The 24,576-nt window shown below is 33.6% G+C and overlaps 1 protein-coding gene across 3 annotated transcripts in view; it reads left to right on the top strand.

Annotated features, from left to right (window-relative positions):
- The window catches only part of CNNM2 (cyclin and CBS domain divalent metal cation transport mediator 2), a 125,929-nt gene that overhangs the window by 57,890 nt on the left and 43,463 nt on the right, over nucleotides 1-24,576 (top strand). The gene's annotated exons all lie outside the window — the stretch shown is intronic.

The raw sequence follows: 24,576 nt of genomic DNA, 5'->3' as shown, positions 1-24,576 counted from the left end.
TAATTTAAATGAAAAGGCAGTTCGAGAAAAAGACCCAACTAATATAGATAATAATATAGAATAAAGATACCATTGTTTCTCTGCAATGAGAAACAAATCAGTGTAATGTATTTCATCCAGATATAAAGAAAGCGACAATATTAATCAAAAAGGATACATTTACTTTTATTTTCTTGGCAGTCCTGTTAGATTTCTGACATGCTTTTACAGATCATTTCCTCCCCCTTTAAAAATGACTTTGAGTGTTTCATAATGTGTAGCAACTAAAGGGATAAAATACTAAAAGAATAAAGTGATGTTATCTCTAGACTTCATGAAGGTTTAGAACAAGTACCTCCTTGAGAATAAAAATATCATGTTTAACATGGCTTGCACTAGATATAACACATACCATATTTAAATAGCCTTATATCAGCATCCAAGTTTTTTCTTTGTAGCTTTTAGATATCTTTGATTAAGTTAGAGAGTTTATAGAATCTGTTTTGATGCCACATTAAATTGCACCTACCTAGGTGCCTCTTATAAAAATATTTTCATGAGTGCTTATAATTCTGCTTTGGAAAAGCAGGAATTGCCCCTTCTTTATACAGAAGCCACACTGGTGGCTTTCTTACTCATAATGCAAATGGAATGGGTGCTCAATATACTTATATTTGCATACTACTTTTTTGTGCATCTAGAGCAAAGAAACCCCTTAGGGCTTTATTTAGTGCATTAGCAAAGGAAATTAGAATGGCCTGGCTAAGCACATCAATATGCATAATTGACAAGCTACTCAATACTTTTAGAGATAAGTACTTTCCATTCTTTTCTTCAGCTATCAAATGTAACTCCATGTAAGTATTAACTATAATGTATTATTATCAGGCTAGTCTTTTGTTACAGCAAATAGCATCTGTATTCTGTTATACAGAAGGTAATGTGTATCCCTCAGGTATATATGCTAACTCAAAGTGAACAAATTCAAGGAAATTGAAAAGTACTACCTTGCCTCGAGGCAGGATGGTCTTTAAAACATCAATGTGATTATAATGGAATGAATAATATATAGCCCTTAAAAAAAGGGGATAATGTAGGCACCCAGATTGGAAAGGAAGAAGTAAAACTATGTTTGCAAATGACACAATTTTGTATATAGAAAGAATTCACTATAAAACTATTAGAATTAATAAATGAATTCATCAGGATAGCAAGAGTATGGGAGAGTCATTTGTATTTCTATACATTTGCACTGAACAATCCGATGATGAAATTAAGAAAATTTCATTTACAGTAGAACAAAATACTTAGGAATAAATTTAGCAAAAGAATTATAAAACTTGTACTCTGTAAACTACAAAAAATAGTTGAATGTCCAGAATAGGCAAATCTGTGGAGACAGAAAATAGTTCTTGCTTAATGGTTGGGGTAAGCGGTTGGGAGAAATGGGAGTGACTGCTCATGGGTATGGGTTTCTTTTTGGGGTGATGAAAAGTTCTGGAATTAGATAGTGGTGATTACTGTACAACCACGTGAATATACTAAAAACCACTAAAGTGTATACTTTAAATGGGTGAAATGTATGGTATATGAGTTATATCTTATAGCTGTTTCTAAAAAGGAGGGAAGCATAACATAGACCTAAGAATATTGACATGAGAAGATATCTATAGCTTAACAATATAAAAGTAATATATATTCCTAGTTCATTTTTTTTTTCTCAAATACTACAGAGCTCAACTTGAGACATTGAAATTTTGTTTGCATATTCTCAAGCTAGCTGAGTTCATATTCTCTTTAGGAACTTTTTGAAAACTAGAAAACGTTATAGTAATTCATAGAATAAAGTTTTAGTTTGTCTTGTATGTAGAGAAGTCATAAATTAAAGCTTTTTGAAGGTTTTAGAATTAAAATATTTTTATTCAGTCATAATGAGAATTTACTCAGTTTTTGAATGGTTTCCAGTGTCATTCAGAAATTTCTTTTAATCCTTTGGAAGGTTATGACTAGGAATAATTTCCTAGTCTTTTTCCACAAAAACTTGTAAAATAATGTATTAAATTACTGTCCTTAGTGGAAAATAATAAATGAGAAACTCAGAAGAGTAAACAAAGGAAAATAAGTGTTATAAATCTCATCTCCCAGAGGTAACCATTTTTAGGATTTTTTGTGTATTTCCTTGCAGGACATTTTTTAATAAATAACAAATTTATTGAGATATAATTTATTCAATATAATTGACCCATTTAACCTTCCAGTGCTTTTTTTAATGCACTTTTTTACTGAAGTATAACATATATGCAGAAAAGTAAACAAAATACAGGTATGCAGCTTGAGGGGTTTCCACATACATATAAACTATGCATGTCAAGAAATAGTTAAGTAGGAAGGAGTAATGCTCCTATGTCCCTTAAAGCAGGGGTCATCAAACCCTGTCTGCTGCACAGCAGGAGGTGAGCAGTGGGCAAGCCAGCGAAGCTTCATCTGTGAAGCTGCAGCTGCTCCCCAGCACTGGCATCACTGCCTCAGCTCCACCTCAGATCAGCAGGCATTAGATTCTCATAGAAGCACCGGTCCCTGGTGCCATAAAGGTTGGGGACTGCTGCCCTAAGCGTCATAACCACTGCTCTGACTTGAACCATTGATAGTTTTTTCTGTTTTTGTACTTTATGTAAATGAAAACATACAAGATGTATTCTCTTGGTCTGCTACTTTTACACAATATTATTATTGTGAGTTGTAGAGTGTTCCTTCTCATTGCTGAGTAATATTCCATTTTGTGATTATACCACAATTTATTCAGTTTTCTGGATTTGGCTATTAATAGTGTTATTGTGGCTATTCCTGAACATGTCTTTTGGTGGATATCTGTATGTATTTCCAATAGGTATATCCCAGTGGGTGAAATCACTAGGTCATAGAGCAGTGCTTCTCACATTGTAATGTGCACATTAGTCACCTAGGGATCTTGTTAAAATGTAGATTCTGCTTCAGTAGATCTGGGATGGGGCATAAGCGTCAGCTTTTCTAACAAGCTCAAGAAGATTTCACTTGTACTAATTGTGAACCATGGTTTGAGTAGCAAAGTCATAGGATGTACTGATTTACTAAAACTGAATTTATACTTATATTCTTATATAGTCGGTTTTAGTCAATAATGCCAAATAGTTTTCAATGTAATTCTTTTCACCTTTCTATCAGCAGTGTATGAGGTTCCTTTATGTACGTGTAAGTCTGTTTCTAGACTCTTATTCTGTTGCATTGATCAGTGTTTTTTATATGTGCTGGTACCACATTCTTCATTAGTTTTATATGAGACTTAACATTTGCTAATACAAGTCCTTTAAGATTGTTTCTGCTTTTCATGGGACTTTGCATTTTCATCTAAATTTTATAATTGGTGTCAGTTTCCACACACAAAAACCTGTTGTAATTCAGTTAAGGATTGTGTTGGAACTATCGATCATTTTGAGGAAGAATTCTTATCTTTATAATCTCTGAACATAATATATCGCCCTCCATTATTGACGTGGTCTTTAATTTCTTTCAGTCACACTTGTCGTTTTCTGGGTAGAGGATCTTTTGCTAGTTTATTCTTAAGTACGTATGCCATTTGTTAATGATATTGTAAATGGTTTTATTTTTAGATTTTTATTTAATTATTGTTGGTGGCTGATCAGAAGTCCAGTTACTTTTTGTGTACTCACCATTAATCAAGCATATTAGTAATTTTCTTTTTGTATATAGATTCTTGTGGATTTTTTTTTTGTAAATATAATCATGTCATATGCAGATAATGACAGCTTTCTTTCTTTCCAAACCTTATATTCATTTCTTTTTCTTGCCTAAATGTACTGCTTCAGATCCCAGTTTAATTTTGAATAAAAGTGATAGCGGATATCCTTGTTTTATTTCTCATTTCAGGAGGAAAGCTTTCACTATTTCATCATTAGGTAAGATGTTTGCTTTAGATTTTTGTGTAGATACCCTTCATCAGGTTAAAGATTCCTTCTAATTCTAAATTTGCTGAGTTTCTTTTTCCTCTTAAATCGCGGTTAGGTGTTAAATATTTCAAATGCTATATCTCCTTTTATTGATGTGATTATATGTGACTTTAATTCTGTTAATATGATGAATTACATTGATTGATTTGAATATTAAACCAACCTTTTAATCTTGGAATTTGGGATGTATTATTCCTTTTATATATATCATCAAATTGATTGGCAGATATTTTAAGAATTAATTTCATCTTATGTTGAGGAATATTGGTATATGATATATGATTGGTATATGATATATAACATTGGTATATGTTATATATTTTTCAGATTTTATTCTGGCCTCATAAAAGAAATTGAGCAGTATTCCATTTTTTCTCTCCAGAAGAGTTTATGTAAGATAATTATTGTTTCTAAATGTTTGGAAGAGTTCACTGGTGAAGCAAACTGGGCATAGGGTTGTCTTTGAGGGAAGGTTTTTAGTTATGGACTTGATGTATTTCATAGATATAGAACTGTACTATTTCTCCATTAGTTTTGGTGTTTTAATTAAATTTTTAAATGTATTTTTGAAAGTATTCTGAAATGTATATTTTAAAATTGTTCAAAGCATGTGCTTAAGTATCTTTTTAATATCTGCAAGACCTGTAGTTGTGGCACCTTTTCTAAAGTTGATAATTTGTGTTTTCTCTTTTTTTCTTCTTGATTTGTCTTGCCAAGTGCTTATCAATTACATTGTCTTTTCAAAGAACCAACTTTGGTTTTATTAAATCTTTTATTGGATGTTTTCTATTTTATTATTTTTCTCTCTAATTTGTTTCCTTCTAGTTTCTTTTAATTTAATTGCTGTTCTTTAATTTCTTGAGGCGGATACTTGAATTATTAATATTCAGCCTCTTTTTAAAGCACAGTATAGTTGCATTCTACAAGTTTTTATGTCTTATTTTTAATTTTAGCTTAAAATATTCTAATTTCCTTGTGGTTTCTTTTACTTATAGTTAATTTAGAACTATATTTGGGATTTTCCAGTTATCTGTGACCTAAGCAAATATTCTAAGATTTTAATCCTTTGAAATCTATTGAAAATTGTTTTATGTCATATCTAAATTTATTTAAGTATTTATAGTCATGTACCACATAATGATGTTTTGGTCAATGATAGACTGCATGTATGATGGTGACCCCATAAGATTATAATAAAGCTGAAAGATTCCTTTCTCCTAGTGACGTGGTAGACATCACGAGGTCGTAGTGCAATGCATTACTCATGGTAACGCTGGTGTTAACAAACCTACTGTACTGTCATTTGTATGAAAGTGTAGCATGTATAGTTGTGTATAGTACATAGTACTTGATAATCTACTGTGTTATGGTTTATCTATTTACTATACTATACCTTTTCCAGTTACTTTTTAGAATGTATTCTTTCTAGTTATAAAACTTTTCTGTAGAACAGTATGCCGTGTTACACTGGTAGCAGCCTCATACATCTTGTACTTACCACATCTCTTGATTGCATCATTTTCTCTTGTGCTTGATTTAATCTCTTGTTGTTTTGTACAGTAACATGTGCTGTATAGGTTTGTAGCCTAGGAGCAGTAGGATACGTCTAGGTTTGTATAAGTGCACTCTGTGATCGCACAATGATGAAATCACCTAATGATGCATCCTTAGAATGTATTCCTGTTGTTAAGGGAAGCATAACTGTATATGATTTTGATCTTTGAGACCTTAAGCTTTGATAACCCAATGAACCCTCAATGATAAGGATGTATGAATGGCGGAGGCATTCTTGCTCATGAACAATTCATGGCTTGATATGCATAACTTAAACTCTTTGTTTTTCTCATTCCTCTGTAAGGGATTTCTCTGCCAGCTATGTTCATAAAGCTGGATGTAATGTAATTAAAATTCTCTTCACTAAAATAATAATCACATTATTGCTCTGTTTCTCCAAGATTGGTCCTAAATTCTACTGAGTGGAGTTTTGTGTGTTCCTGATCTTTTCAGTTATATATTTGTAATTTCTTGTACTAAGAAAATACTGAGTGATTTTTTCAAAACTAGTTTTTATGTTTGATTCTAGAGAGAAACCTTGTTTATCTTAGCTTCAAATTATTGGAAGGCCTCACTGTCACCCAAAATCAACTATATCATTCATGAAGCTCAGGGCAGAATGAAAATGTGAGCTATCTTGCTCAAAAATTATTAAGAATTTCTGTGCAACAACAGAAGAGCATTAAACCAAGCATGGGGCCCTTCTGAGCATGGGGCCCTGTGTAACTAACTGCTTAAGGTGCATTCACGAAGCCAGCTCTGCTGTCACTGCTGTGTAGATTAGATTTCAACTGGAAATGTTAAATCAGAAATTAAAGTAAATTCTTAAAAGAATTTTTCAAATGTTCACATTTTATTTTCATAAATGTGGACTCTGAAATGCATATTCCTAAACATTTGAAAAAAAATCAGATGTTCAAATTTCTATATATCATTATAATACAGTTTATATATAAACTAAATGCCTGTCAGTTTAAACAATCGGATACACTTGACTGGAAACATTTCGAGAGTTCTTAAAAATATGACCACTTACAAAAATAATTCTTAAGAGAGACTTCATGTTGGTTTATGACTTTTGAGTAGACTTTTAAAAGTTGAGGTTTAACTAGAGAAGTATTATTGCTCAGTAATTTGAATTTAGAGACAATATTTAAAGGAAAAAATCCTTATGGAAAAATCTATGTATTAAATTCAAAAAAGTTGCATGGGCTCATTAGGAGTTTATGTGTATATGTGTGTTTTAATTAGTTGATCAGTTTTGAAATTTAGAGAAGGATGTGATTCATTTAGAAGTTTTCTGTAGAAACTGATTTTAGGCTTAAATCAGAAATATAACTTATTACTCTTTTTTTTTTTTTTTTTAAACTTAAGAGTTTGGCTTTTCTATGTAAACTGTTGAAAGCACCACTTTAGAAATTTCTCTGGTTTTTGTTTCCAGAATGTAATAGAATAGAAGAATTATTCGAGTGCATTATATGTAAATGAAGAATACATTTTGCTATGTGACACTTAATGACAACCAGACCTTTCAATAAAATTCAGTTTTGGGGGAAAAGTATGAAAGAAAATATAGAAGTTCAGGGATGATTATTGTTCTAATAAATTTTTAAAGCTAGTCTTTAAAAGTAATCCACTTTTAAATGCTTTTCTGTTGTTGCACAGATATTCTCATCCTGGTAAATCTTTTCTGCAAGATAGTTGGGCTTTAATAAGGTACGTTTCGCCCAGGAAGTTCCACTTCTAAGAATTTATCTTAAAGAAAAAACTGAAGTTTACAAGCTGTATATAAGAATGTTTATTGCAGCATTGCTTTTAAGAGTGAAAAATTGAGAACAATGTATATCCAATAGAGATTTAATCCAGTAAATTATGGTATATCTGTACAATTGAAAGTGGTATACACATTAGACATGATGTCATTAACTATTGTACAAAAGAGTAGCTTTAAATTATAGATGTTGAGAGAGGAAAGGAGGGGGAGAGAGCTAAATAGAAAAATAGTGCCAGTATGGTTATCTTAAAAGTGATAAGTCAAAGGATATTGTCTATAAATGGTAGAAAATAAAAATATAATTATATTACTTAAAGTTATGAAGGTAACCAGTAAAGAATGTACGATTACTGATAAAAAGTATATCGGGAGAAGGGAGGACTGGAGATGAGAGGTGACCAAAATCATCTGTAGTAAGTTGAAGTCCATAGACAGTGTCTAAAAGGGATAAATCAAGAAATAGTGAATATAGCTGTTCACCCTTTTGGAAGTCTACACTGTTTATGGCTATTTGTTGTGTGTCAGCACAGCACACGTGTATCAGTCTGAATTTGTAGTTGTCACATGCAAATAGAGGAGATTTAAGACTTTCTACATTTAGTAGAGACATATGAAATGTAGGGATCTCAGTGAACGTCACTAATAAAGATTACCTTATTCAAATCTTAAAAATTTTTTAAAATAATGATAGAAATATTGGAGAAATGGAAATAATTACAAAAGAAAACTGTTTAAAAATGTTGGAACATTTTGGAATAGAAGTTGGAGGATATTTAATCAGGTACATATTACTTTGATTTAAAACTTTCCAATACTGTATATAAGATAGGAAAGTGTCCACATACATTCTTCAAGTGTAAAGTATACTTTGTCAAATACTATATGATCCCACTTTTGTTTTTTTAAAGGATATACATGAAATAAAAACTTTGGAAAGATAAACAAGAAATATTAAATCATTGTCTTTTGATAGTGGGATTAAATATGAATTTCATTTCTTGTGTATTCCTTTTTTTTTTTAAACAGTGAGCCTGTATTATAATCAGAGCAAATTATTTTCATTTTGAAAAAAAATTAATAGTGACACAGCTTTAAGCAGAGACTGTTTATCTTTTTATGTTTAACGACCAGCACAATGCTTGGCATGTGCAAGATCTCTATTTAATATTTGCATATACTTAGGAAAAATGTGTCAATAAGTATCTCATCTTTGCTTAATAAAAGCATTCTGTGACCATTAGCAAAGTAAAATAAGCTATTTTAAGCAAAGAATATGTTATGAAAAATAGTGTGAGAATGAAATAAAAAGCCTATAAAGTGTGATTTTTAGGTAAAAAAAAGTTTAAAAAGAACATTCAAAAAGTAATGGTACATGTTTTGGTATTTTTTCTTTTGCATAGATAATACATTCACAGTATATATAAAATTATTAAAGTACAGAAATACATGTAATGAAATTTCTTCCCCCTTTTTACCAGTAATTTTTCCCTGGAGACAACTGGTGTTATTAATTCTTACATGTCTTTTTTAGAAATACACAAATAAAATGTTTTTACTATTTTCCCTTTTTATTACATATGATATTATGTTACATATATATTGTATGCATATTTCTATGCTTTATTTTTCTAAATATATCTTAGAGATAGTTTCATATTGGTACATAAAAGAACATCTCCACTCTTTTCTTATGGCTGCATTATATTTGTTATATAGATGTATCATAATTGATTTTAACAGTCTTTTATTAATGGATACTTAAGTCTTTTCCAAACTTTTTTTACTATCAACAGTGCAACAAGGAATTTCCTTGTTTATACATCATTTTACATTTGTATAAGTAGGGTAAATTCCTAGAAGTAGGATTGCTAAATCAAGGGATATTTGCATTTACAAGTTTGGTAGATTTTGCCAAATTGCCCTCCAATAAAGTTCAAGTAGTTAATGCTTCTACCAACAATGTATAAGAGATTTTATATGTTATAAAATCTTGGATATTATTGATAATGTTTAAGAATTTTTTATGTGCTACATGAGTGCTAAAACTCTTGACAAATGAGATTCATGTGGACAAGGATAGAGTATTTAATTTTTATCGGAAGAATAAAAGCTAAGTTTTATTATAAACCATGCTCTAAATATAATGGTTCAGTGTAGTTTGGTGGATAGAGTGCTGGGCATTGTTAAGAAGGAATCTGAAATCTTGGTCATGATTTAAAACCTTATATTGTTACAAATGAAGTGTTTAAGTTTTGGATGCAGTAATGCAAGAAAAACATGATGGAGTTGGAAAGGATAACTAAAATAGTTAAGAGGATTACGTGGCTGCAATGTAAGTATTCCTGTTTGGAAAAACAAGTGACAATGAATGGGGGTAGAATATGAAAACTAAATTTTGTAAAATCATGAAAAAGATGAATGTGGCACACAGTAACTTTTTCATTAACATGTCTCAGAATTTTAGAATTTAGGAGTAAATGGACATTCAAAAGAAGCAGGTGGCCACTGCTTGTGCCAAAACAAATTCAAGATGGATCAGCTGTAGGAGAATGCATTATTTTCATACTCTTGATGGGGGAAGACCTTTCTAAGATTATACAAAATCCAGAATTCATAAAGAAAAAGATTGACAGGTTTGGCTACAACCCATAAACTATTAAAAGGCAACCGTTGATTGAGATAAATATTTGCAAAACAAATGATAGCATGAAATATATAATTTACAAAGAACCTTTAAATAAAAAAAAATTAAAGGATAAACACACCAGTAGAAAAATGGAGAATATGAACAAAAGAAATACCAGTAGTCAATAAATTTAAATTGTTCAGTTTCCCTAGTAATCAAGACATCATATTTTATACATTTCATTAAATAACATGCAAAGCTTGACAAAATCCAATGTTGAGGAAATAGAAAAATAGACTTTGTCTTGCACTCATTGGAAAAGCAGTTTGATCCAATATGTATCAAACTAAAGTAAACCTCTTGTCTGTTTTAAATGTTCTCTAATAGACTTGTAGTAGACTTATTTATACTATTAATATATAATGTTTAAGTATACAATTGACTTAGTAAACTTCATCTTATTTCTTTCCTGAATTAGAGACATGTTCATTTATATGACTAGGACATTATTTGGGCTCAACAATACTTGTAAGCTGTAAACTTAAGATACCTTTGTACTTTTTTTGTGTAAGGTTAGATTACAATATATAGCTGTAGATTTCAGATGAGGAACATTTAATATGGTTTTCTAGTTGTTGGATATATGAAATTATTGAACTCAGTGAAAGTTTGATCATTTCTAAATACACGGAAGTTTCTTGAAGTTCTCATTTTAAATTCTAAGCTCATTTAAAAACAAAACAACAAAACATTGCTAGCGATACCATTATTAAGAAATAACCTGGTATTTAAAGTGGTATTTAAAGCATTTATTTAAAGTGCGTCAAACTGAATGAACATTGAAAATTAGGCTGAATTTTGAAAATATTTTCTACCAGTAAGAATTATAGAATGCAGGCCTCTAAAAATAAATGAGTGTAATTTTGTCAATCAAAACTCAGCTGAGCAGAGCCCTATATGATACATGTTATAGAATAACCTGTTCTAATTGGGTTTTGAGAGAAAAGGCAGATGGTACATCTACTAAAAGTTTTTTTGAGTTGAATTGCAAAAATTGGTTGAATTTATTTACCTGCATGCAAGCCAAGTAGTTTATTGAAGTTCTGAAAACATTGAAGAATGTTCTAGAAAGGGTTCGGTACTCAGTGATATTTCACTGTTACTCTAGCCAGTTTGGTGTAGTTTGTTGTTGTAGATAACTGTTTTAGAACCTTTGGAGAGGAAAGTCACCATAGCCTTTCCTTTCCTTTTTCTTTCCTATCTTTCTTCAAACATAAAAAGAGAAGAACAGTTCAAAATAAGTGGTCTCATCAGGCAGATTTTTTTATTCCTTAGTTGAGGGTAGAAGGAAATTCTATGAAAGGCCTTATTAAATTATATAGATAGCATAGCAAAATAATCAACACTATGGAGTTTGGAACCAGACCTCAATTCTAATTCTGTATACTTCTTAGCTGTATGTAATCTTTGATCTTCAATTTCTTAATTTATAAAATGAGAACAATTGTTCATAGGGCTGTATTTTGTAAGAGGAAACTGTTTTTGCGTAATCTTGATACCTTTGAAGGGAGGACAGAAACTCAGAGAATGTTAGTTAGTCTTTTTAAGTCTCAGTTTTGTGATTTATAAAATGGAATCAATAATCTCTTCCTCATGGAGTTCTTGGATAATTAAATGAGATATACAAATACAGTGCCTGGCATACACAGGCCCGCAGTAATTGTGATTATTATTACAATAATGCAGTCATGTGATATCTGTTGATGGAATTATAGCCCGTGTGGACTTAATCTGTACTCTAAGGGAAGGTAAATCTGCTAACTTGGTGAGTTAGATAAAGCATTTTGCTTTGAAAGGTCATTAGTAGAAGGCAGGCACAGGGTGCACTCGGTGAAGTGTGACAGCGGAATGCCAAAAAAAATTGGGGTTTGAAGTAACAGCCCCCTTTATCCAAGCAGAAAACAGAGTCTGACGCAAGCAGTGCTTTCTAAATGGCTCTCAGTGGAACGACCTACCAGGAAAATTTTCCATCTAGAGTCCTGGTAATTAACCCAAATGAGACCAAACTGCTGGAAAATCCAAGAGCAATGGAAAATAAAAAGGGCACCCTGTATTGAATGGGTTAAGACTGTATTATACTTTAGTTTAGAAACAAGTTTTGGTGGTTGGAAAAAGTTAAAGTAATTAATTCTGCAGTAAACTTTTAGATTAAATTTATTGAGGGAAAAATCTCATTTTATATCGAATCTCTGTAATTCTGGATCTAGGGTCTAGATTTTGATCAACTGTTACTATCCAATCCCAATAGAAATTCTAGCAGTATAGTTTAGATCTTGAGAAACACATAGAGTAAGTAAAAAAACACTCCAAGAAATCATGTTTTCTGACTATTAAACTTGGGGGGTCTAGTTTTTATTGGACCTTTTATCTTTGCTCCTGCCGTTTATCATGTTGGTTCCATTTATGTATTACAGCTTGCAACCCACAACCTAATAGCTAGAATTTTAGACTAATCAGTTAAATTGAGGGAGTATTTAGTACCCGTTGGGTGCCAGGCAGTGTGCTAAGTGCTAGGAATATAGAGGCAAGTAAGATATTGTTCTTGTCCTCAAGGCATTCGTAGCCTTGATATCAGTTGATGATGATGATGATCGTAGCTAACATTTATAGGGCACTTACAATTTGCTCTATAACTGTTTAAGTGTTTATGCATATTAACTCAATCCTCACAAGGGCTTTAATGCGGGTACTATTATTATTTCATTTTACAGTTGAAGACCCTAAGGCACAAAAATTCAGGTAACTTGCCTAAGGTGGGATGGTGGGGCTGGAATTTGAAGGTAGGCTCTCTGGTTCCACTGTGCCAGACAGACCCTGAGTTACTTATGTTTTGGTCAGAGTTTAACTTATTAAAATTATGACTTTAAAAGCCTATTTTTCTTTAAACCTTAAAACAACTTAAAATATAAATCCACTAAATTTTAGTTGTTTGTGGTTAATGTTAAAAACACATATTTGCTTGTTTATCGATGCTCAAATGCTTTAAAATTTGACATGAAAATCTCACATTAATACCATTTATAAACTTGATTAGAGTTATTTAAACATTTTAAACCATACTTACAAATTTAATATATCTGATTTCCTCAAGTGCTTCAAACTTCTAATAAATAAAATTTTAAGATAAGACATTAAATAAGTCAGATAGTCTCTTAAGAATTTTAAACATTTTTTTAAAAAGCATATACAAATGAGCATGTGGTTATAAAAATTACTATACCTGCATAAACATGACATATAAAAAAATTCCCTACTATTTCTTCTATAGCAGTTAGAAATTTATTTACCCAAAGAAAATGGACAGAATTACCATTTCAAACCTACTATAGTGTTATGGGTTGGAGCTACAGGACTGGGTCAACAACTGCCCAGGCTTGTTTCATTGGTCTAAACGCCTCTTTAGTGACGGAACTGTTCACACCTGTGCCTCTTTTTGTATGTTGCACTTACCTAATTTTTGACTGTAGTCTCTTAACTACTTTAGACATGACAAGAGTCTACAGACTCTACCCAGATTGCATCTTTACTGTCTGATTTACATTGATAGAACTTTGTCCAGTAATCATACAAATTAATTTGAGTCGATATATAACATTTTAAATAATATTGGAAATTCATGTGCACCATAATCCTATACCCAGGACCATTTCTAGCACAAGCAGTACTTTCCTGTGAATTAAGAGAAAGCTGCCCCGTTAGGTAGATGAATTACAAAAAGGCCCCAGGTCAAGACTCAAGGTTCAGCTAGCTAAGTCTGGCTGGATTTTAACTTCTATTTGCCCTCTTCACCACAGGTACCCTATAGCTCGTAAGATTTCTACCCTTTTGAATACCATTAAGAGTCATGAATTTTCACAGAATTAATGTCCAAAATGCCATTGACTCTCCAGACTGGCAAAAACAAGGTGTTCCAGTCCCATCTTGATTCTTTTCCTAGACTAGAAGCAGCTATTCTGCATGCAGCCAATAGTTTTTGTGACAGAATAGTATTAGAGTCTATTAAACATATTAGAGATTCAGTTACATGACACATTGTTCTGTTGGCTTACTGATAGTGCTTTTAGGTGACAAAACTCTGAAAGATCTATTTTTAATGGGTCATGGTGCTTCCAGTTTAACTCTAACTTTATTAAATTCTTAAAGTATTCTAACTGAAAAGATTTTCCATCTATTTCTGTTACGTTTTGAGTCCTCAGCTTGTTTTCCTTCGGTTTATATTCAAGATTTACTTACCAACTTTGATATATGCTGCCATGCCAAACTATGATCACATTAGCATTGTCCAAACTTGGTGATGTAATTGGATGTGTACCTGATTAGGTTCTAATCCCTTAGAGAGGCTTCTTGGTCATTCTGTAATCGTGTGTTCAGTAGGGAAGACATATGATCAGCCCCCAGTTGCTGTGTCACCTTTTCCTGGCCTACATTCTCCTCCTGCTTTCACTCTGGATGCATCTCCAGGTCCCTGCTTCTTCGTGCCCACTTTCCTGTGTCTGCTTCTTCCCTTTCTTTGTTTTTTTTCCCCCATCCAAAGCCCCAATTTCACTAGAACGTGGTACTTTTTTTTTTTTTAGTACTTTTAGTACTTTGTCAAATAGTTTTCCGTTTTTTTTTTTTTGTTTTTTTGTTTTTTTGTTTTTTTTAAAGCTGGTGGGGAAATAAAAGCAGGCAAATCAAACACTTTTTTCCCCTTTAGGTTTTCTTTAAACCTGGTATGAAGTTGCCTTGGCGGAATGGGTATTCATGGGGCTCAACTATATAATGTTTCATTCCTTAAACTGAGTGGTAGGTACCTGGATGTTTTAGTTCTCTGCTGTTCGTTGTATTTGAAATATTTTGTAAACAAATATTTTATTTTTCTTGTCTAATGACTCTTGATTTTGGAGGGATAGGAAAAGGTGGATCATTAGCTTTAATAGACAAATGGCATAAAGATGTATGACTGAGATTGTTTAGTCAATATTACTCTCAAAAGACCTATTAAGTGCCTCCTATGTTCTAGAGAATGTCTAGGCATGATGGAAACAGTGTCACTAAGATAATGTCCCTACCTTCATGCATTCTGGAAGTGAGGAGCAGAATGAGTACATAAATATGAAATATAATATCAGCTACTGATAAATGTCACATATAGCACAGAAAGAAGGCATTATTGACTGGGGTAGGAAGGGGCTATTTTAGGTAGGATGGTCAGGGAAGGCTCATGAGTATGTGACATTTGAGCAGAGACCTGATCGAAGTGGGGGTGTAAGTAATATGAAAATCTAGGAACAGAGAGAGTGAAAGACCCTTAGACAGGAGTATGTTTGGCATATTAGAAGAACAGCAAGAAGTGTATAGAGAAGAGTAAGCCAGGCCAGGAATGATGAGAGATGAGGTCACAAAGATTGGCAGGGATCAGGAAGGACTTGCAGATTGTGGTAAGGGGTTTGTTTTTACTCTAGGTATGTTGGGGAGTTTTCGCAAGGTTTTGATCAGGGGAGTGACAGAATTTGAGTGTTCTTTTTAAAAAATCACTTTAGCTATTTGCAAAGAATTTATTGTGGAGAGCAAGATTAAGACAGAAAGACCAGTTAGTAAGCTGTCGTTGCAATTCAGGTGAGAGATAATGGTGGCTTGGACCAAGAGAGTAGAGGTGGGGTTGACGAGAAAAGTTCAAATTTTGGATTTTTTTCAGAGGATTAGAAGTAAGAAAGAGAAAAGTTAAAGATGAGGCCTAGGTTTTGGGCTTGAGCAGCTGGATGAGTGTTGATTCATCCTTCCCTCCACTAAAGGACGAACAGATTTAGAGAAAGAAATAAAGTTTGATACACTTAATAGGTAGTCTGGTGGGGGATGTTAAGTAAGCAATTATATATATAAATCTGGAATTCAGGGTCATGATCTGGATGGAAATATAAATAGGTCATCAGCATATAGATGATTCTTAAGACTTTGAGACTAAATGAGATCTTGATTCAAATGAGTACATGTAAATAGAGAAGAGAAGAAATCTAACAACGAAGATCAAGAGCACTGACTTTTAGAGGCTAGGAGAATGAATGGAACCAGCAAAAGATATGAGATGCAAGGGTCATTAACGAATGGAGAAAAAACAGAAAGTGTTGTGGAAGCAAAGTAGAGAGATCGTTTAAGATGAGGGCTAGGAATTGATCATTGGCTTTAGCCAATGAGAGGTCTTTGGAGAGCTTTACAAGAGTAGTTTCATTGGACAAGACTAATTGGGAGCATGTTGGAGAAGGTGGAAGATGAGAAAATGGAGACAGTGGCTAGAGACAGTTCTTCCAAGGGTTTTGCTGTATGGAGAAGCAGCAAAAGAGAGTGATAGCAGGAAGGAGAGAGGGGATCTGGAGCTGTCTTTTGGTTGTAAAGATGAGAAATAGTTTGGGCTCTTAATGTGGTGATAAGATTCATCCATTAGAGGAGAGCCAGTGATGGGGTGGGGAGGCAGTCTTACCACATAGAACTCTGGGCCTGCTCTGAATTCTGTGGAGGTGGAGCTTGTAGTCATGGAAGGGCATTTTTACCAGGAGCATTTATCAAACGATACGCAAAAGAGCCAAACTTTGGAACAACTGCAATTTCTAACCTAGAGGAATTAAACGCATTGTGTATAAGCCATAATTGTTAGATATCCATAGATGGAACTGTTATTTAGCCTCTAAAAAAATCATAAGGTTCTTTATTATTATGGAAAGATTTTTCAAGATTTAAGTGCAAAAAGGGGAGTGTGTGTGTGTGTGTGTGTGTGTGTGTGTGTGAAAAAATATGTATTACACACACTTTGGCAGAGAAAAATGTCCAAAAGGAAGGATTATAGGTGACTTTTAATTTCTTCGTCAAGACTTTGTTTTTTATTCCAAATTACTTCAGTTTTTTCTTTACAATAAGCGTATGTTTTTTACGTCTTTTCGAAAAAGTCATTCGGAATATGTCAGTGAGCTCATCAATATTAACCATAAAATATTTCTATATCTTGATTTCGTTAGCCATTTTATTTCAGATTTTTGTTTACTTCTTGCTGTCCTCTTTTTCTATCGCCTGTTAGAGATAGACCAAATACTCCCCTAGTTTGAGAGTTGTGCATTCTATTTTTATGCTTTTGGTAGTTGTCCCTAACCCTTAATTGATAATATTCATACTTATATTTGTTTTTTCTATCGATTTTTTAAACCTTTAAATGTATATATCCCCACATCGCACTTCAAAAAAGATGACTATTTTAGATGCTCTCACCTTCCTCCCTACCTGTCCCCGCAAAAAGAATGCTTTGATTTTTTTTAAAAGAATTTTAGTTCTGGAATTGCTGTGGATTTACTTTTTTTTTTGCTTTGTTTTGTACCTTGTTTAGACGAGAGTAAACTTAATAAGTTATTTGTTCTTGCCATTTTTATAGTGTATTCCAGAATATGTATTTCCTCTCTCTAGAATAATTCTAGGAAGGCCTTTGTGAGATAAGATTTCTGAGGCCTTGATGTCTGAAATGTATTTATTTTACTCTTGTGTTTAAGTGATAATTTAAGTTGGTATACATTTTAAGTTTGAAGTTTTTCCTTCATGCTTTTGAAAATACCACGCCATTGGTTTCTTAGGACCAAAATTGCTTTTGAGAATTCTAGAGTCAGTCTGATTCTTGTTTTTCCTTTATAAATGATTTACTTTTTCTATAAACTTTTTTCATTTTGTTATTCTTTCATTTCATTATACTGTGACTACTTGTCAATCCTCCCCCTTTCCTATTCCTTTTTATGAGTCCTTTCAATCTGAGGTCTTACATATGGGAAACCTCAGTTATTATTTCTTCAAATCTTTTCTCCCCTTTTTCTTCCCCCCTCACTTTCCTCTGGGCCTCCTATTACATAGTTATATTGACTTCCACTTCAGTTCTCTATCTCTTATGGTTTCTTCATATTTTCCATCTTTTTATCCCTTCCTAATGTCCTCGAGGAGAGTTCTCAACCTGATTTTTCTACTCAGTGCAGCTATTGGGTTATTTCAGCTCTTACAATTCTCATACTGCTAACTTTAGTTGGTTCTAATTTTAAAACTTCTTGTTCTTGCTTCATGTTTCTAGTTACGGTGTCTTATCTCTTTGAAGATATTTACTACTTTATTCTTTTCATACCGATCCATTAACTTGAATTTGACTGATATAGATGGTTTGATTTTGGTATAAACCTTCTCTGTCTTTTTTAAATGATGAATAATTCTATAGCAAGAAACAAATGTTATAGATTTTATTTTTATTTTTTTCTATAGCAATTGTGCCCTTAAGGTAAGTTTATCTTTCTCTATGAGTTCATTTTCTGTGGCGTATTAGCCATCTCATCTGCTGATGGCTTCCTGGACTCCTAAGCAAAACATAGGTACTAGCTTGTGCCCCTGAGAGTTTTCTCTGGCAATTGTCATCTTCTTACTTTGAATGTGAAGGTGGGTAGGTAGAGGAAGGTACATTTAGTGCTTTGCAGTGGCTTGTACCTACATTTAACTGCTCCCCAGCTCCGCCCACTTGAATATACCACTCTAATACCGCTGTTAATGCCCACTGTGCGAGAGAGTGCTATGATCAGTGGGGGCAAAGAAAGCATGAGCAATATGGAGAAAGAAAAAGACACACCTAAAGAAACCTTTCCCCTACGCAGCCTCCTCCATGGCACCTGCTCTGGGCCCGCACGGGCCTCTGCTCCCAGCTGAACCCCGACTGCCTTCTGTTCCCTGAGGTTTTTCTCACAGTTTTTATGTTAGCGTGACAGTTTCATTAACCCATCTCTGGAATCTCCAAGATTGAGCTGGGAGCCCACTCTGGTTTGCCATCTTGTCAGAACCATGTATAACATTTTTTTAAATCAGTAACAGAGGGATAAAAAAATAAGGATGAAAGTATATAAACCTTCCCTGTCTTTTTAAAATGATGACTAATTCCATAGCAAGAAACAGATGTTATAGATATGATATATTTCACTTTTAGTGTTTTCATTTGAATACTTATTTTCAAGCATTGGATTTTTAAAAACCAATCAACAGATATTTAATGAGTATTTTCCATGTGTTTTAAGCTTTGGGAATACAGTAGGACAAGGCAGATGAACATTCCTGCCTTTGTGGGCTTTCTTTCTAGTGGGATGGAAAATAAATACACAAGATAAAACTATAAAATATGTACTATTTCTTAGTGAGTTGTATTTAACCTGGATTGTGGTTTAGCCAGTCAAATAAGATGAGGTGAGAGGGGCCAGGGAATTGAGGATCTAATTTAAATGTTTGACAGTGGAATGAATTAGAGCTAGACTGGGAGGGAAAAGGGGATGTAAGTAAGAGTAGAAACAATGGATTGAAAGTGAGCCAGAGGATTGTTGGAATTGGGGTACTAATAGGAGTGATCTAAAAAGACAGGAGGTGGTGGTTGGAGAAGTGTTTAGAATTGAGATAATGGGAGGGGTTGCAGTAATTGCAAATGACAAGGTCAAGGTAGTGGCCATGGAAGAAGGTAACTAAGTTAGTATGGAAAATAAGAACGTTAGAATAGAGACTTCTCATTTGTGTCCCTGATGGGGTAATAGGGAACAGATTTACCCTCCTTCCTTAAACAAGTAGAAAGCTGTACAAAGTACAGTAAGTCCTCATTTAACATCATTGATAGGTTCTGTGATTTTAAGCAATGTGACATATAATGAAACCAGTTTTACCACAGGCTAATTGATGGAAACAAGAGTTAAGTTCCTTGTGGCATCTCATCAGCATTATAACAAAACAACATTCAACCAAACAGTGTTATGCGAGGACTTGCTGTATATTGAAACAAGTTTTCAGACGATGGACAATGGGCAATGTAGGAAAATGATCCTTGAGAGAAGTTGAGCCCTATGATTTCCCCAGCTTACTACTCACTGGAGGCTGTAGTACAAGGATGGGCAACGTAAACAGCCTAGAATTCAGAGAATATTAGAGAAAAGAGAGCGCCAGAGATCTGCAGCTGAATGAGTTCTATTGAATGCACATGTATAAGATAACCACTAGAGGCTGTCGGAAAATAAGGGATGGTTTTGGCGTCCTGGGCTTCTTATGGTGACTGCCAAAGAGGGCATGATGAAATTAGTCCTGATGGTCCCAAGGCAAACAGTGATGGAGAGGTTGTGGTTATTGAAGGAGAGAAAGGGGAGTGGTCTAGCCAGAAACACAAAGAGTTCTGGGGCTCCCACTTGACCTCAAAGATGGAGGAAGCCTGCAAGGAGATTGCCTTACTTCAGATCTTGCAATTAGCTCTTGACTCCTACCAGTGGAGGCATGGAGTCCTGTGTAGAGTTGGATTTATCACTGCTAATCATCTAAGAATCATGTTAAATCTTATTCTTTTTCTGTGGACTTTTTCCTCCTGAAGAATATACCCCTATGGTTTCAAATGGTTTCATATAATAACAATTTGTTTCCAACAAATTTATGAAAAAATATTGGTTCCTTTAAATAAGAATTGCTTCTACTATGTGCGTGTGTGTGTATATAAGTAGTTATTATATATATGTTAGTGTGTGTATATATTAGTAGTAGTTTCAGCCTAAAGATAGTTCCCTAAGATGAGATAAATTTCTAGTAAAGGAGACTGTCAAGGCCAAGTTAGAACTCTTTAAGGTTGGAGAGAGTATTCTACTTATATCTATGTTCCTAGGCCCAAATACATAGAATGTACTCAGTAAAGATTTGTTGAATGAATGTATTTTTTGAAAGAAATGTGACATTCTGAGTGACTGAAGATTTCATATGTATTCTGTCATGGGTGCTGAGGCAGCCAAGATTCTGACTTCTCTATATATGAATAGACTTGTGAAACTTCAGCTTCTACTGTTAATTGGGTATGCTGATCTGGATTTGATTTGCAGATGTTGATTTTAAATTCTTATATTAGGAATGATAGGGAATAATTAATTCATAACTGCATACATGTCAGGTTAGTGGCTTACAGTGAGAGAACAGAGCTCTTTCAAGAGACTCATATCCTAAGATTTATACATTTAATTTCATTTATGTTTTGAATAAGTAATAGATTCACATTCACATTTTTCAAAATTTAAAACGCTCAGCCATGTAAAGTTATCTCCTTCTACATTTGTCTGCAGGTTACCTGGCCATTCAGTTTTCCTCTCGGGGCAACCACCATGTGACTTAAAAAGATGAGATGACCTTTATTTAGATTATGGATCAGGTTAGGAAATAATAATAGTAGAATGTGCTTAGTAAGTTAGTCATAATTGTATAGTAAGCATTGTGCTGAATATTTTACATATAATTTATTTAATCTTCATAACAATCCTTTGAGGAAGATTCTATGATACTTTGTCTTTTGTGCTCAGACCTGTTCTTCCTGCATCCCCCCTACCCCCTTGTCGGCTGATGACTTGACTTCTTTGTTTTTTGCAAACCATCTCCTTCTATCTTTTTAAGGTGAAGTGTCCCTCTGTTATGATCTGGATGCAGTGGTATGTTGCAACTGGCTCCTACCTTGTTTTAAAGACCAATTGTACCCATCTCTTCCCAACTCCATGTTCAATGACATCGTGTTACTTAGAGTCAGTCATAGTAGGGATATTTACACCATGGAAATAGGCAAATGCTACAAACCAGGGCTGTTTTTTTCCAGAAAGCCGATTGTTAAGCATTTACCAGCGCCCCACTGTCTAGATTCTCTCCCCTCTTACTTTCAGTTGGTTCATTAAACAACAAAGTTAAATGAAGTATGGAATTTAAAAAAAAATTACATATACATACATTAAATATATTATTTTGAAAAAACATTTGCAGTCATTTGACATAACTGTTTAAAAGTTTTGATTATGAGAATGTTTAAAAGTGCAGAAGAATTAAAAGACTAGTACAATGAATGTTCATTTACCTTTCTCCTAGATTTGATAATTCTTAATGTTTTTTTCCTGAGCCATTTCAAAGTAAGTTGCAGACATCATGGCACTTCACCATGAAATGCTCGGCATACTTCTACGTAATACTAATTCCATTATCATGAAGAAATGTATAATTCCCCCAGATCATTTACTACCCCAGTCCATATTCAGGTTTTCCTAATTGTCAGTTTCCCAAAATGTCATTTATAGTTGTTTTTTTTTTCTGACAAGGATTAAGTCAAGGTTTGTGCATTGCATTTGACTATGTCTCTCTTAAGATAGAATAACCCTCCCTTAGTTTTTTCATGGCAATGAATGTTTTCTGTTTTTTTTTCTCTAAGTTTCAAATATATACAAAAGTAGAGAAAATAGGCAATGAACCACGGTATATCCATCACTGATTCAATTATCAACATTTTGCCATTTTCTAGAGTATTTTAAAACAAATTTATTTATTTATTTTTTTAGGCGAGGCAACCCTTGGTTGACCTCACAGATTGCAAGGACCTTGTTAATTTACAATCCCTTATTTTTTATTTTTTACACCTACAGCACCTAAAACAAATTTAAGACATTGTGTTATTCCACCACTTTGTAACTCTTTTTTAAAAAGACATTTTCTTATGGAACCAAATTGGTGTTACAGTAACACTAAACAAAATTTATAATGACATTGACTTTTTAAAGAAACCAGGCTATTTCTTTGGTAGTATCCTACTTTTGGGTTTCTATGATTATTTTCTCATGATATCATTTAAATAACTTTTCTTTTGTATTTCCTATATGCTGGAAGTTATATCCAAACTCTTGATTAAACACTTTTGGAAGAATCCTTCATGGAGAATGACATTACTTTAGAGTGCATTACATCAGGTGGCACATAAAGTCTGGTTGTCCGCTATTAATGATGTTAATTTGATCACAGCTGAGGTGGTGACTGCCAGTTGTCTTTATTGTAAAGATGTTTTCTCCTTTACACATGCAATCCGTGGAGCTGTTCTTTGGCATTGCATGAATATCCTTTTCTCCATCAACCTTTTGCCTAATGGTTTTGGCAGTCATTACTGTTCTTTCCCTGAATCAATTTATTTCAATAGGCATTGGAAAATAGTATTGGAAAATAGTATTAGAAAATAGTATTGGGATTCTTCTTATGCAGGACCAAGTCATTTTCTTTGAGTGTAGGTTCATTGGTTGGTGTTTTCTGTAATAGCATGTGAACCATACCCATGATACATACGGCTTCTCTAAATTTTCTAAAGCTTCTCTAAATTTGAGTTTTCTTTTTAAGTGGAATAAACAACACGAAGCATTTCAAAGCAATACTAGTGCATACTTCTTCTAAATTTTTCCTCACTTTTCATAATTCGCTTGCCTACTGCTAATTCTGTGTCAGTTTTTTTTTTTTTTAAGGCAACTTGCTTTTACTGATTGTTTTCAGAGGATTCATCAGTTTTCATAGAAACAACTCTTTTTATTCTCATCAGTTTTCGTAGTTTTTAAGTTATGTAATGGCAGCATCAAGTAGAGATGTCATAAATAGGTTTAGGAACAAAAATAACCAATTCTTAGTAAACATTCTACTTGATCCATGGGAGTATGCAAAGTACTAGATAGTAGCCTACTAACCTAAAGCATTTAGTGTGCTGAGGGCCTCACTCATTGTGTTCTATGGGGCAAATGAAGTGTGTCAGTGAATCAGCACATTGTTACATGGAGGTCACTTAGGAGAGAGTGTACCAAACAAGATTCCTAGTTCCTTGACCATAGAGACTAGTCTTATTTGTGTTTTTGTTGTAATCCCTAGTGTTTAAGTACAGTGCTTATTAGCATATAGTGAGTGCTCAGTAAAAATATTTGTTGAATGAATTCATGACCAGCACCAGAGGTGACCATACTGACCTCAAGTGAGTTCTGATCTTAAACATAGTAATCTTCACAATATCTTTGCAAATGTCAGGGTTGGTATGATCATTGCATATAATTTATTCTTTCATTGGTTTTTCCTCTTCTCATTCCCCAGTCTTTGAGTCTTTCTCTGCTCTGTGCCAACTTCCTTCAGTTTATTGCATATTGCAAACTACCTGTGTTTATTATCATTCCAGTTTCCTGACAAAGATGCAAAAAATGTTTAATAGTTTTGCTGCAGTGGCGCTTTGCACAGAGATGAGATTCCTAGGAAAATACAAAGTAGTTCCTTAGTTCTCTATTCTAGAGCTTTATCAATCCCAGGAACTGAAGTCTTCTGTTTCTTCACAGAGGAAATATGACAAAGGCAGTGGCTGTACAAGCTTCCTTCATGGGCCGCCCTCGCCACTGCCACATCCAGTAAGCGGGAGCAACTACTTCCGGAGGTGAGAGGGGAGGGAGGACAATCTCCATAACCCATTTGATCCACCTAGCTTCAAAATTTTGGTTTTGAGAAAGAGTAATTTACAGAGGTGCTATACTGAAGAACTTGAAAACAAAATAAGCCTACATGGAATAGAATGCTTAGGTGATAAAGTTATGCTCCTTGATAGAAGCCTATACTTTAAAAGAAGCTACTTATAGCTGAATAATCCCAATGATCCCAAGATATTAAAAGGTATCATACATATACATATGAGATGATTTTTAACTTCCAGAACCAGGAGAAAGTTCATCAGTAATAAAATCGTTATCCTTTATTGGTTACTTACTGTGTGC

The sequence above is a fragment of the Pteropus vampyrus genome, unplaced genomic scaffold, assembly GCF_000151845.1.
Source record: "Pteropus vampyrus isolate Shadow unplaced genomic scaffold, Pvam_2.0 Scaffold816, whole genome shotgun sequence".
Taxonomy (NCBI): Eukaryota; Metazoa; Chordata; class Mammalia; order Chiroptera; family Pteropodidae; genus Pteropus; species Pteropus vampyrus.
The sequence above is the reverse complement of the archived record's forward strand: the minus strand, read 5'-3'. Positions and strand labels throughout refer to the sequence as shown.